We start from the raw sequence: 12,022 nt of genomic DNA, 5'->3' as shown, positions 1-12,022 counted from the left end.
ATCACTGTGTGTTATCTACACTGGAATTAAAATAAAATTTAAAACAACTTCTAAAGAGGCTTCATCCCAGCCTAGCTCCTCCCTCTGTCCATTCTGCTTCCCTTCCTTCCCTTCCTCAAGTGTCGATCCCAAGAGCGCTCCCTAATAAATCCTCAGCACAGTAAATTCCATCTCGGGGTCTGCTTTTCTCGGATACTCGCTGTTCTTCTCCACTTGGCTGACAAAGCTCCGATCGTGTTGACTCAGTCCCTCCCCAAAGTGACTCTGGGCTTCGACAGAGGCAGGCCCAGCCACCATAGACTAAGCCTGTTATGAAAATCCCATTCTTCTGGCGTGGAGCTTTTTAGGAATAAGTCCCTGAGCCAGTTGTGACAGAGATTTGAGACGGGGAGTGTGTCAGCGGCTTCCAGGAAATAGACACAGGAGGGGAAGTCCCCCCATTGCCCCGGAGCATTGCTAGGCCTGATTGTAGGAGCTGGGAACGCGGAAGTCAGCTGACACCCATGGTCAGAAGGCTCGGGACAGCAGCGCAAGGAAGACATTGGAAGGGGGCTGGTCTTTTATTAGATTGGCATCATGGAGTTAATCAGCCCTGGTGCTGCCCTGCCTTGAGCCTGTTATGGGACAGGACTGTCCTTCAGGACAGCTGAATGCATCCTGACGGAATCAGTTCAGGTGGCTGCTTATGAAAGGTGGACTGGAGAACTGAATACAGTGATGCTGTAGTTGCCATGAAACGGCAGCCATGAAGGGGTAATTGACCAGGGGCTCCAGTTGCTTTGAAATCCATCACTGAGCTTGGGCCACACCTCCCTTGGGTTGCTTCTAGCTAAGGACTCGGGATACTGGGAGACACAGGATCTCTCTGATGGATGACTTTGGCACAAGGACTTGCCATTGGCCTTCCTGGACCTTCCTGAGAACTGCACTGCAGTTTGGGACTCGTCCTACCAAACCAAGTAACCTCTCTCCCTCCTTCCTCTCTCCGTTCTCCCCACCCCTTCCTCCATTCCCTTCTTCCTTCCCTTCCTTCCCTCCTTCCCCCTCCTTCACAGGGGGCAGACCTGAATCAGATCCAATGGCTCTTCAACCTCCTCCATCTCTCTCCCCATTTGTCCTCCAAGATGTTTCCCTCAATAAACCTCTGGAAGGTTCTGTCTCATCTTAGTGTTTTCACAGAGAATCCAGACTAACACGGATGAGCTTTGTGTCGAATTCTTACTCAACAAACAGTGGTCACAGCCATTGCCATTGTGTCCAACTCAACATTTACCCCTCATGTCTAGCACAGTGCCTGGCTCAAAGTGATCCTTCATGGAGGCATGGGTGGATGGAGATGGATGTGTGGATGAATAGGTGGATGGGTGGATGGATGGATGGATAGATGAAAGGGTGACAGATGGACAAATGGATTGGTGGGCAGGTAGGTGTAGGCAGATGGATGGATGACTCGATGTATGACAACACTTCTTTTTTTGCCAACTGATGCCTTTCCAGCCAGGTCTGATGTTTCTCAAACTCTAGCCCACAGGCCTAAGTTAATATACTTGATTGTTTTAGGACTTTTTTATTTCCTTTATGTCAATAGCAACAAGAAATCTGAGGCCTCTCTGACTTCTTCCCTACTGTGCCTAACATCTCTTTAAATGGGGAGTGGAGTGATAATATACATTTCACAATGTTCCTGTCATCTGCTGAGACCTTCCCATGGAATCACAAACAGAAGTCCCAGACTAGGAGATCCTAGGTTCCCATTTGGGCCAGGGAGGCCAAAACTCCTGCCTTCAGCTCTGACAGTGACCTGCTGTGTGACCTTGCACCCACCCCTCCCCTCTCTGAGCTTTAGTTTCATCATCTGTGTAAGATGGGGATCGAATGAGATGGTCTCTAAACCTCCCATCCTCCTTGCCATGCTGTGTCACTTAGGATGTGCTCAGTGATGAGTAACAGTCAAGTAAACCATAACAATATTAAAATATGCTATATATTATTAACTTAACCAGAGGTTGAGGGTCAAAGTTTGCTGGCAATTGGTGCAGCTGCTCAACAAACTGATCACAGTGCAGACTTTTTCAATCCTTTCTCTTCACTGTATTTAACATGCTGGCTTCTGATCTTATCCTTGTTGTCTCACGGTCCCCTGAGAGCTGCCAGTGCACCGAATATCACACTTCACTCCAGTGTCCAAACCCAGCAGAAAGGGGCCAGCAGAAAGGAATTCCCTTTTAACAAAAAGGAGAACTTTTCTTAGAAACCCTCCAACAGGATTGTTCATGATTCTTTGGCCATGAATCACATGGACCCTTCTGGCTGCAAGCAAGTACTTGACCAAAGTGGGGGGGAAGGGATCACCATGGGCAGTATCGCTGCCTTGATCAGGGCAAGGCAAAAAGGATGTGTCTTTGAGGGAAGGGACTGATGAGATCTGCCCTCAGAGGCCTCAAAGGGGGGCATCCGACCTCAGAAAGACAGGACAGCTATGCATGAAATAGTTCGCGGCCATCTGTTTCTGCACATATTAAAAAACAGGGCAAAAAACAGAGCACCTGAGTGCTGAGGGGGTCCGGATATTTGGGCTGCAGCTAGAAGAGCTCAGGGCTGAGGAATCACAGCAGGGAGTGGGGGGCAGTGCAAGGGATGAGCAGGAAGAGAGAGGAGATTCCGACCTCTTGCTTTCTCTGGCTGGGTTGCGTCCCCTCCCTCCCCGCCCACCTTTGCGTGTACGGTTCCCGAATCCCCCGTGCCCTTCCTCGTTGCAGCCAGATGAGCTTGTCACCACTCGGCACAGGACCTGGCATGTAATAGGTGTGCAACAAATGGGAAATAACCGAGCACAGGTGGAAGGTCTCCCCAGGGAGTCCCCCGCCCATCCCTCCTTCAATCCCCTCTTCCTTGTCAAGTGCAGGTGGGGGCCTCCAGCCCCTCGTGGTGGGACAGCCTCCCGGGCTGGCCCCTCCGTTCCCCACCCTCCCCACCCACCCCCGCCCAGAGACATGGAATGGCTTTGATCGCTAACAGGAGCCTTCTGGGAAGAGAGAGAGAGAGAGAAATCTGGCGCTTTAAGCTCCCTGGACAGGACACTTATTAATGAAAGGAGCTGCCGTCAGCCTCCACTCCAATCAAGCGACCGGGGCTCAGGGCACACGTGGAGGCTCAGGGCAGCCCCAAAGCTGTGGGGGTGCGGGAGGGGAGTGAGCAAGAAGCTGCCGCCTCCAGATATTAAATACATAAATAAGCCCAGGCCTCGACTGAGAAAGGTCTGGTGCCCTGAGCGATGTCCAACCCCTCTGGATTTTCACTGACTGCATCCCCAATGCTCTCCCGTTTGCCTACAGCAATTAAGCTTTCCTTATAAAATCATGAACCAGTTCTCCTTGCTCAGAAAAATCAACCTTGCAGATAAAGCCACAAGGAGCCCCCTCCCCACTGTCTTGGCCCCTTCAACCTCTGCCAGGAGCTAACCACTGACAGCGTTGTTTGGTGGGAGGGTGGGTATCTTTCCAGAACCCACTTCATGCTTGACACGTGCATGTACCTCGGGCAGTGGGTGGTCTTATTTTGTCTGTGTTGCGGCTCTCAGTACATAGACTTTTTTCTGGTGGGGTGGGTTGATTTGTTTTGTTTCCAAATGGCATCCCCTCGAATCTGATTCCGCAAGTGGCTTCTTTCATTCGATTACGACGTGTCTGGGGATCTCTCCATCCGGTGCACCCAGATCAAGCTGGTGTCTTCCATGGCAACATAGCATTCCCAAGGGAAGGTAGAACCTGGTTTATTCCACTCTGACTGCATATTAAAACGCCACGGTGGGAGCGCCTGGGGGGCTTCGTTGGTGAAGCATCTGAGTTCAGCTCCAGTCATGGCCCCGCAGTTCGTGAGTTCTAGCCCCACATCGGGCTCTGTGCTGACAGCTCAGAGCCTGGAGCCTGCTTCGGATTCTGTGTCTCCCTCTCTCTCTGCCCCTCCCCCGCTAGCACTCTGTCTCTTTCTCTCTCAAAAATAAAATAGTAAACATTGAAAAAATAAAAACAAACAAAACGCCAGATGCAGGTGTGTAGGAGGGTCCCTTTTAAAACAGAGATGCCCCAAACAAACCGAATGAGAACTCCCACGGTAGGGTCTAGGCATCAGATATGATCACTCATAATGCTTTCGGCTTGCAGCCAAGGTCAAAACTTATACATGGAGTCAGTCTCCTATTAACGCATATTGTTTCCAAGTCTTTTCTGCTAAAAAAAAAAAAAAAAAAAAAAAAAAAAGGCTGCTGAGTACTTCTTTGTACATTTCTTCTTTGTGCATCTGCCCTGATATTTCTCCAGGGTGGGGGCCCACCATCGACCTTTGGGGCTTCATAAGTCCTTTTAGTGGAGGGCTGTCCATGCCCTATGGGACGTCCAGGAACATCCCCCACACATGTCACGACCATCAGAAATGTCTCCTGACGTAGGTGAAGGGGACTAAGTGGTACAAACCTGCAGTTGTGAGTACCTAAGTCATGGGGTTGTGTAACAACTTTGCATGCTAACAGATGGTGCCGCCACTTCCCCTGGGGGTCATTTTGAAATGTGTAAAAAAATTTTTTTATATATTTAATGTTTATTTATTTTTGAGAGAGAGAGACAGAGTGTGAGCAGGGGAAAGGCAGAGAAAAAGGAGACACAGAATATGAAGCAGGCTCCAGGCTCTGGGCTGTCAGCACAGAGCCCCAATGCAGGGCTCAAACCCACAAACTGCGAGATCATGATCTGAGCCTAAGCTGGACGCTCAACCGACTGAGGCACCCAGGCGCCCCTGAAATGTATAAAAATGTTGCATCCTTATGTTGTATGCCTGAAACTAATAGGATATTGTGTATCAATTATACTTCAATTTAAAAAAAATGTCTCTGGACATGGCTAGAGTCTGGGGAGCAAAATCACCCCAGGTTAAGAACTGTTTTGAGGATAGGAACCCAGAAGCAGAGTGGCTAGGTTATAAGGGACGCAGCCTTTGGGGGCTGGCTCACCATCTCTAATTTTCTGGGACTATCCTTCTGACAAACATGCAATCCCTTTGTCCCTGCGTGTCTGGGCTTAGAATTGGGGCCACCTCCCAGAGCACCTCCACTTTCAATGCTGTCCCCTGCAGCCCCAAAGCTCAGGGATGCTGACACGCCTTGGAATACAATTCAAGTTTCTAGAATCTAGAATTGAGAGCCTGAAGGTCTGAAGTAGAAATAAGGGTGAGGAGAAACGAAGTTTCTTTCTTCCTTCCCCCCTTCCTTCCTTCCTTCCTTCCTTCCTGTTTCTTTCCTTTTTTCCTTTCCTCTCCTTTCCTCTCCTTTTTTCTTCTTTCGTTTCCTTTCCGTTAACTCTGCTGAGAGGAGGGAGGAGGGGGGAGGCTTCCTTCATCCTGCCCCCCACCTCCAATTTCCAGAACTCAGTCTCCCTAAGCGCACAATGGGTGTCTTGGCAGCTGAGTGTTATAAGCAATGAGCGCAGTGAACAAGAGGGAGAAAGACGAGATACCGGAGAAACAGAAAGAAGCTTCTCGGGCTCTGTGTGCCTGTGTGCTCGCGTGTGTGCGTCTGAAAGAAAATTACATTCGCAGGCTGGGAAGGAAGAGAGGGGGGTGGGGGAGGCCACAGGCCCGGCCAGTCATGTCTCTTTAAGTGAGATAAGCCGCCTGTCCCATCCATCTCTCTGACACTATCAGCCTGTTGTCCAAAGTACTTACAGTTCCCTCCTCGAGAGAAGCCTGAGGTGGGGGTGCGGGGGGAGGGGGAACGGCAGGCATTCAGGACGGGGCGCCCGGGCCGGCCTCCCTCCCCAGAGCAGGGAGGGTGCAGCCTTCCCCCGCGCCTGTTTTTAGATCAGCCCCTCCTGGGGCCCCATTCCCAGGGGAACCACTTGAAGCCCAAGCTTGTCCTTCTCAAGTGGCCGGGGGAGAGTGTGGAGGGCAGGAAAGAGAGAGTGAGGAAAAGGGAAAGGTCTGGGGCTCCAGCTGACCCCAGCCCTGCCCCAGGGTCCTTGACCCACTCACTGCGGTTCTCGCTACACCGTGAAATGACTGCTAGGATTCTCCGGGTCTCAGAAGCCAGGAAATCAGACCCAGAGACGTTGCATAACTCACCTATGGTCACACAGCCAGTCAGAGGCACCGATGGGATTTGAACCTAGATGTCTCAGTTCCAAAACTTCTTCCCTGTTTAACCAGGGCACTCCTCGCCCTCTTTTGTGATGAGAAATCAAGTTGATGGAGGACTGTCTGATTAATGTACAGCCGTTTATTCTTTATTATTCATTCAACAAATACTTTTTGAAGCGTCATCTCTGTGCCAAGATCCGCTCTGGGGGTTGGTGATAAAGTCATGGCCTCATGGCTTCCTGGAATCTAGAAAATACTCCCGAGCCAGACCTGCGGCGACCTTGGGAAACAGGTTGGATCATTTTGGCCTCTGGGCCGCTCGGTTTTGCCAAACTGTGGTCTGGGACCTTGTAGCAAGTCTCGTGAGAATCCAGCAGACACAGTCCCGTCACGTCTGCAGTCAGGCCTCTCGAGACGGGATCCTCGAGAACATCTCCAGAAATCACAGAGCGCTACACTCTCTTTTCTCTTTTAAAATATTTCTTGTGTGTTTTATTTATTTTTGAGACACAGAGAGAGACAGCGTGAGCAGGGGAGGGTCAGATAGAGAGGGAGACACAGAATCCGAAGCAGGCTCCAGGCTCTGAGCTGTCAGCACAGAGCCCGACTCCGGGCTCGAACTCACAAACCGTGAGATCATGGCCTGAGCCGAAGTCGGATGCTTAACCGACTAAGCCACCCAGGTGCCCCCAAGAATTTGTTTTTTAAGTTTATTTATTTTGAGAGAGACAGAGACAGCTCTAGCAGAAAGGGGCACAGAGAGAGGGAGAAAGATAATCCCAAGCAGGCTCTGTGCTGCCAGCTAGGGAGCCCAACACAGGGGCTCGAACCCAGGAACATGAGATCATGACCTGAGCCGAAGCCTGGCGCTTCACCGCCTGAGCCCCCCAGGCCCCCCCCCTGCACAGTCTCTACAGGAACCCCAGGGAACGCTCTCTCTCCTGGCTTCAGCACACGTCACGCTGCGTGATGATTGTCACAAACTAGAATTCTCTCTTCTTTGGCAGCTAGAGGTTGGGCGGCAGACACATTCCTGTTAACTATTCAGGAAGTTCCCGGTCTGAAGGCAGAGATGCAAACCACCCTAAACGTCATGGTGTCGGATGACGCTTTCAGACGCCCGCTCCGGGGTTCCATGGCCCCGTGACCCGGCGGTGCCGGGCAGGGCCACGGAGGCTCTGACCCACCAGGTCAAGACCAGGGGGCCCACAATGAGCTGAAGCCTCTTCCCCCACCGTCTGCCCTGCGGACCTCCCCTTGTGGGCCAGTTTGAGCATCTTCACAGCAGGTGGCTGGGCTCCAGGAGTGAGCGTCCCGACGCAGGGGCAAGCAAGAAGAAACGGCACCCACTTTTCATGACCTCGCCTTGGGAGGTTTTCTGACTCTCTGTCCCCCACCCTTGGCCTGACCCGCCTGCTTTCCACTCGGCCCTCAGTGCCAGGAAGCCCCCAGGTCTAGCTCAGCCTCAAGGGGGAGAATCAGACTCCGTCTCTTTCTTTTTTTAAATTTTTTAAAATGTTTTTTATTTGTTTTTGAGAGACAGAGAGAGGCAGAATGATCAGGGGAGGGGCAGAGAGAGAAAGAGAGACAGAATCCAAAGCAGGCTTCAGGCTCTGAGCTGTCAGCAAAGAGCCCTAAGTGGGGCTTGAACCCACAGATCATGAGATCATGACCTGAGCCGAAGCTGGATGCCCAACCAACTGAGCCACCCAGGCACCCCAGACTCCGTCTCTTGATGGGAGAAGCACGAAGGTTCTAGACAACAAGGGACCCCATTATTGCCGTGGCCACTTTGGGAAAACAGTCTGCCCTACGGGACCAGACGGACTTCGTGGGTGTGTGCTCACGGTCCTTGGCTCTGTCAGCTCACAAATTGTCCCAGAGTCTTTACAGAACCAGGAGGTACGGAGACAGTAGCTTTAATCAGCTCAGTGTTCTGAGTGTTTTCTACACGCTTGGCACTGTGCAAATGGATCCTTCCTTCTTCGCTGGTTTTCATTCACCAACAATCTTCGTATCTTTCTTTACTTTCCAAGGAAAGAGACAGGAAGCCGACCAAGGCCACCAGACCTGGCATCTCGGAGGAGTGGGCAGGGGTGCGGCTCCACCCTGGGCAGCCTGATTCAGCTTTGCCCCGGGAGAGGCCCCTCCCCCCACCCCTTCATTCTGGTCCTTTGAGCTTCCCTTGGCACCAAGCTCCTGACTTGACATTGTGACCGGAAGGCTACGCAAGGTTTAGCCCTCCCTTCCCCCAAATGTGTCCTCTGACCCCGGAGTGTTCTTAGGCACAACTTTGTCTGAGAAATCAGAGAGTGCTCACGGACCCCAGCATATATATCAAGATTAACATTCTCTCCAACTGAGATCAGCCAGCCTGTGGGAAGTTGGGGGATTTGCCAGAAAGTCTCTGAGCACCCACTTCCTGCCAGGCCCTGAGCTGTAAGTCTCAGAAATCCAGACCCAAACTTGTAATGGTCACACTGGACTGATCCGCTCGAGGGCAGGGACCCTGGCGCTACGACTTTGGAGCTGGGTGCCCCCAGGAGCGCCTAGCATCCTGAAGGGAGAAGGTGAAAGTGTGTGTCTAATACGGCAACGGAGCCTCGGGTGAGTGACCACCTCTCTGAGCCTCTACTTGCTTACCTGTAAAATGGGGCTAAGAATGGTCCCGGCATGCCTCACAGGGCCGTGTCGGACATCTCGTAGGCTCTCCACTTTTGTGCCGGCTCCTAAAGCCTGGGCGGCAAGTTCGGGGCCTGTCCACCATCATCATGTAGATGATGCTCGGTGCACAGGGCTCTAGGGGCGCTTTCTGGGGCTTGACCTAAGCTCACCTAAGGGGGATCGGAAGGAGGGGAGAAGAGAGGATAAAGTCAGGGGTCCCACCTCGGGAAATGGCAGCCTTGATGTAACGGGTGCAAGTCGGGGACCTGACGCTTCGGGAACAAAATCTCCCACATTCTTTTTTGCTTTTTTCTTCTAAACCCTTGATCCTTGAAGTCAAGCTCTTTGACCAATGTCTGCGTCATTGGGTCTAAACAGACGAAGCCAATGACCTTCCGAGGCTGCAGCTTCAAGGGTGGGTGCCCGGTGGGGGGGAGGGGCGGGTGAGCCGGTGGGAAGGGAGGCTGTTTAGCTCAACACACCAGGCGCTGCTTCCTCTCTGTTGGCCCGATCGGCACCCACCTCCACTTTCCTTTTCCACGCGGAATGTGGCTGGTGCGTCAGGAAGAAGGGGAGCTTGGCGATTCGCCGTTTTGCTAGCTCTTGGAAAGATCAAGAATACTCGGCCCTCAAGACAAACCCCAGCTCTCGGCCCGAAAGCTGAGTCCAGATATGTTATATATTTATTCAAGGCAGCAATTGGCCGGGAAACGGCTATAAAACACACATTTTGAATAAGAGAGGTAGATTTATGGTGCATTTGTGAATCGGAGTCATATCGCTCTGCCTTCCCCAGGCCAGGATCCCTTAATCACTAACACACCCCCGGTTGTACACTCGGTGGGCACAGAATTGCTTCCTTCTGGTCCGGTCCCAGTTAAAGATGTGGTGATTGTACTGCTTGGCCTGACAGTCAGTAAATGAATTGCCAATTCATTCTGAGCCGGGATGGGGGCTGGGTTTTGCTCTGGGAAGAAAAAAAGTGGGGTCCTTTCATATGTATCTTTGATCAGCCGGGACTTGACAAATTATTTTCATAGGAATTTCTCTGTCCTTAATGCCACAGGGAAAAAATGGATTTACTCTAAAAGAATGACTTTTATGTTTCAGAAATTAGAGCAAGGTAAAAGCTTTCCTAGGGCCTCTCTCTCTCTCTCTCTCTCTCTCTCTCTCCTTTTTTCCCTTCCACTGCATTTTTCTCCAGGGAAAGAAGGCAGGCAGGCAGCAGAAAGAGCCAGAGAAGGCCACTGCCAATGGCTAGATTTCCAGCTTACGTTACTTCAAGCATAGAAACATAACGGAAATAAGACTCACCTCCTTCATACAATTGATATTGAGAAGGCCAAGTCCTCTCTTCTGCCCTAAGTTTCCCTTGTGATAGCTGATTTCTTTTCTCCTCTGGATTTTTGTGGTAGGGGCAAAATTCAACCTGTAGACTACCTGAGTTGTGGTTGAGTGAGTTTCAACCATATTGCAACTATCTGTGCACGTGGTTTTTGGATGTTGACTTATCTGGAGGCAGAGGGCTAGAACAGAAGTGATTTCTGTATCAAGATTTTTATCAGCTATCATTACAGCCTTAAAGAAACGAATGTATTGACCATATTAGCAGTACAGAGCTGCCAAGAACAGTTGGGCAGGCTGTGCACTGCCCAACTCCAAGAGGCACCATTCAGATAGACTATCACTGTGAAAGCTCTGTGGGTGATAGCTCTGGAAGAGAGCTCACAGAGGTGAAGGGAAGGCTGGAGAACCACAATTATAGGAAAGGGACAATCTTCAGGATCTAGGTGGAAGGAACTTGAAGAGTTTGGTTAGGGACTCGAGTGAGTGAGTACTAGCAATGTCAGTCTGTTGATGTCTCCGCTCAAGATTCTGATGCTGGGAGAGACAGGCAGAGACAGTGAGACTTCCTTGGGTCAAGGACTTCTATTCCTTGTCTTGCGTTAGAAGCTTTGCTCTCTTACTCTGGGGTTTCCTCCAAGCAGCCCCTGAAAGCAGCATTTGGGAGCAGCGGTCCATTTGGGTGAGAGAGGAGTGTGACCAGGAAGGCAAGGAGGCTCAAGGCCAAGGTCTATTTAGTGGCAGAGGTGGGTGAACACTTGGGCAAAACCGTATTTGTTCTGGATTCCTCATGTGATGGGTACTTGGGTTTTTTTTTTTTTTACCTCCTTGCATCCCTTCCTCCTTTTTTGGAGAGGGCACCCCTTTTTCTCATGCGGTTTCTCTCTCCCTCCTTATGTGTGGTTTTGGTGGCTATAAGCAGAGGCCAGGAGTGTAGCACTGGTGGTCTTATGAAGGGAGACGCTCCCTCCCTCCCTCCATGTGCACAGTGCAAGGCCAGGTCAGGGGCGCCCGAGCGGCTCAGTCAGTTAAGCATCCGACTCTTGGTTTTGGTTCAGGTCATGATCTCATGGTTCATGAGTTCGAGTCCTACATTGGGCTCCTTGCTGATGGTGTGGAACATGCTTGCAATTCTCTCTCCCTCTCTCTCTGTCTCAAAATAAACACATAAGCTTTAAAAAAAAAAAAAAAGAAGGAAGGAAGGGGCGCCTGGGTGGCTCAGTCGGTTGAGCATCTGACTTCGGCTCAGGTCATGATCTCGCAGTTTGTGGGTTCAAGCCCTGTGTCAGGCTCTGTGCTGACAGTTCAGAGCCTGGAGCCTGCTGGGATTCTGTGTCTAACCTCTCTCTCTGACCCTCCCCTGCTCACTCTCTGTCTCTCTCTCAAAAATAAATAAAAATATTTTAAAAATTAAAAAAAAGGAAAGGCTAGGTGAGGACACGTGGAGAAGGTGACCATCTATAAGCCTGAAAGAGAGATCCCATCAGAAGTCCGTCCTAAGGGCACCTTGACCCTGGACTTCCCAGCTGCCCGAACTGCGAGGAAATAACTCTCTGTTGGTTACTGACCGGTGTGTGGTGTCTGGTCGTGGCAGCCACGCAGACGGTCCTTCCTAACAGCCGCCCGGTGGATTTCAGCCTCACCTGTCAGCCCCCACCACCGCGTGAGCAATAAATGTCTTCCTACGCGTCTCCATGTCTCTTGCCGGCTCTGTCGCTCTGCTCGAGGCCTGGGCTGAGACAACTCCTTAGGGGAAGGCTTGTCCACGACTTACCTAGACGCACACACGGCCTGGTCTAAACACAAACATGATACCGGAACCCAGGTGGGGGGTGGGGGGAGGATGAGAAGTCACGTGGGGCAGAATGAAGTGGCCCAAAGGTCCAAA

Source organism: Suricata suricatta, chromosome 14, assembly GCF_006229205.1.
Source record: "Suricata suricatta isolate VVHF042 chromosome 14, meerkat_22Aug2017_6uvM2_HiC, whole genome shotgun sequence".
In the NCBI taxonomy this organism is placed as follows: Eukaryota; Metazoa; Chordata; class Mammalia; order Carnivora; family Herpestidae; genus Suricata; species Suricata suricatta.
The sequence above is the reverse complement of the archived record's forward strand: the minus strand, read 5'-3'. Positions refer to the sequence as shown.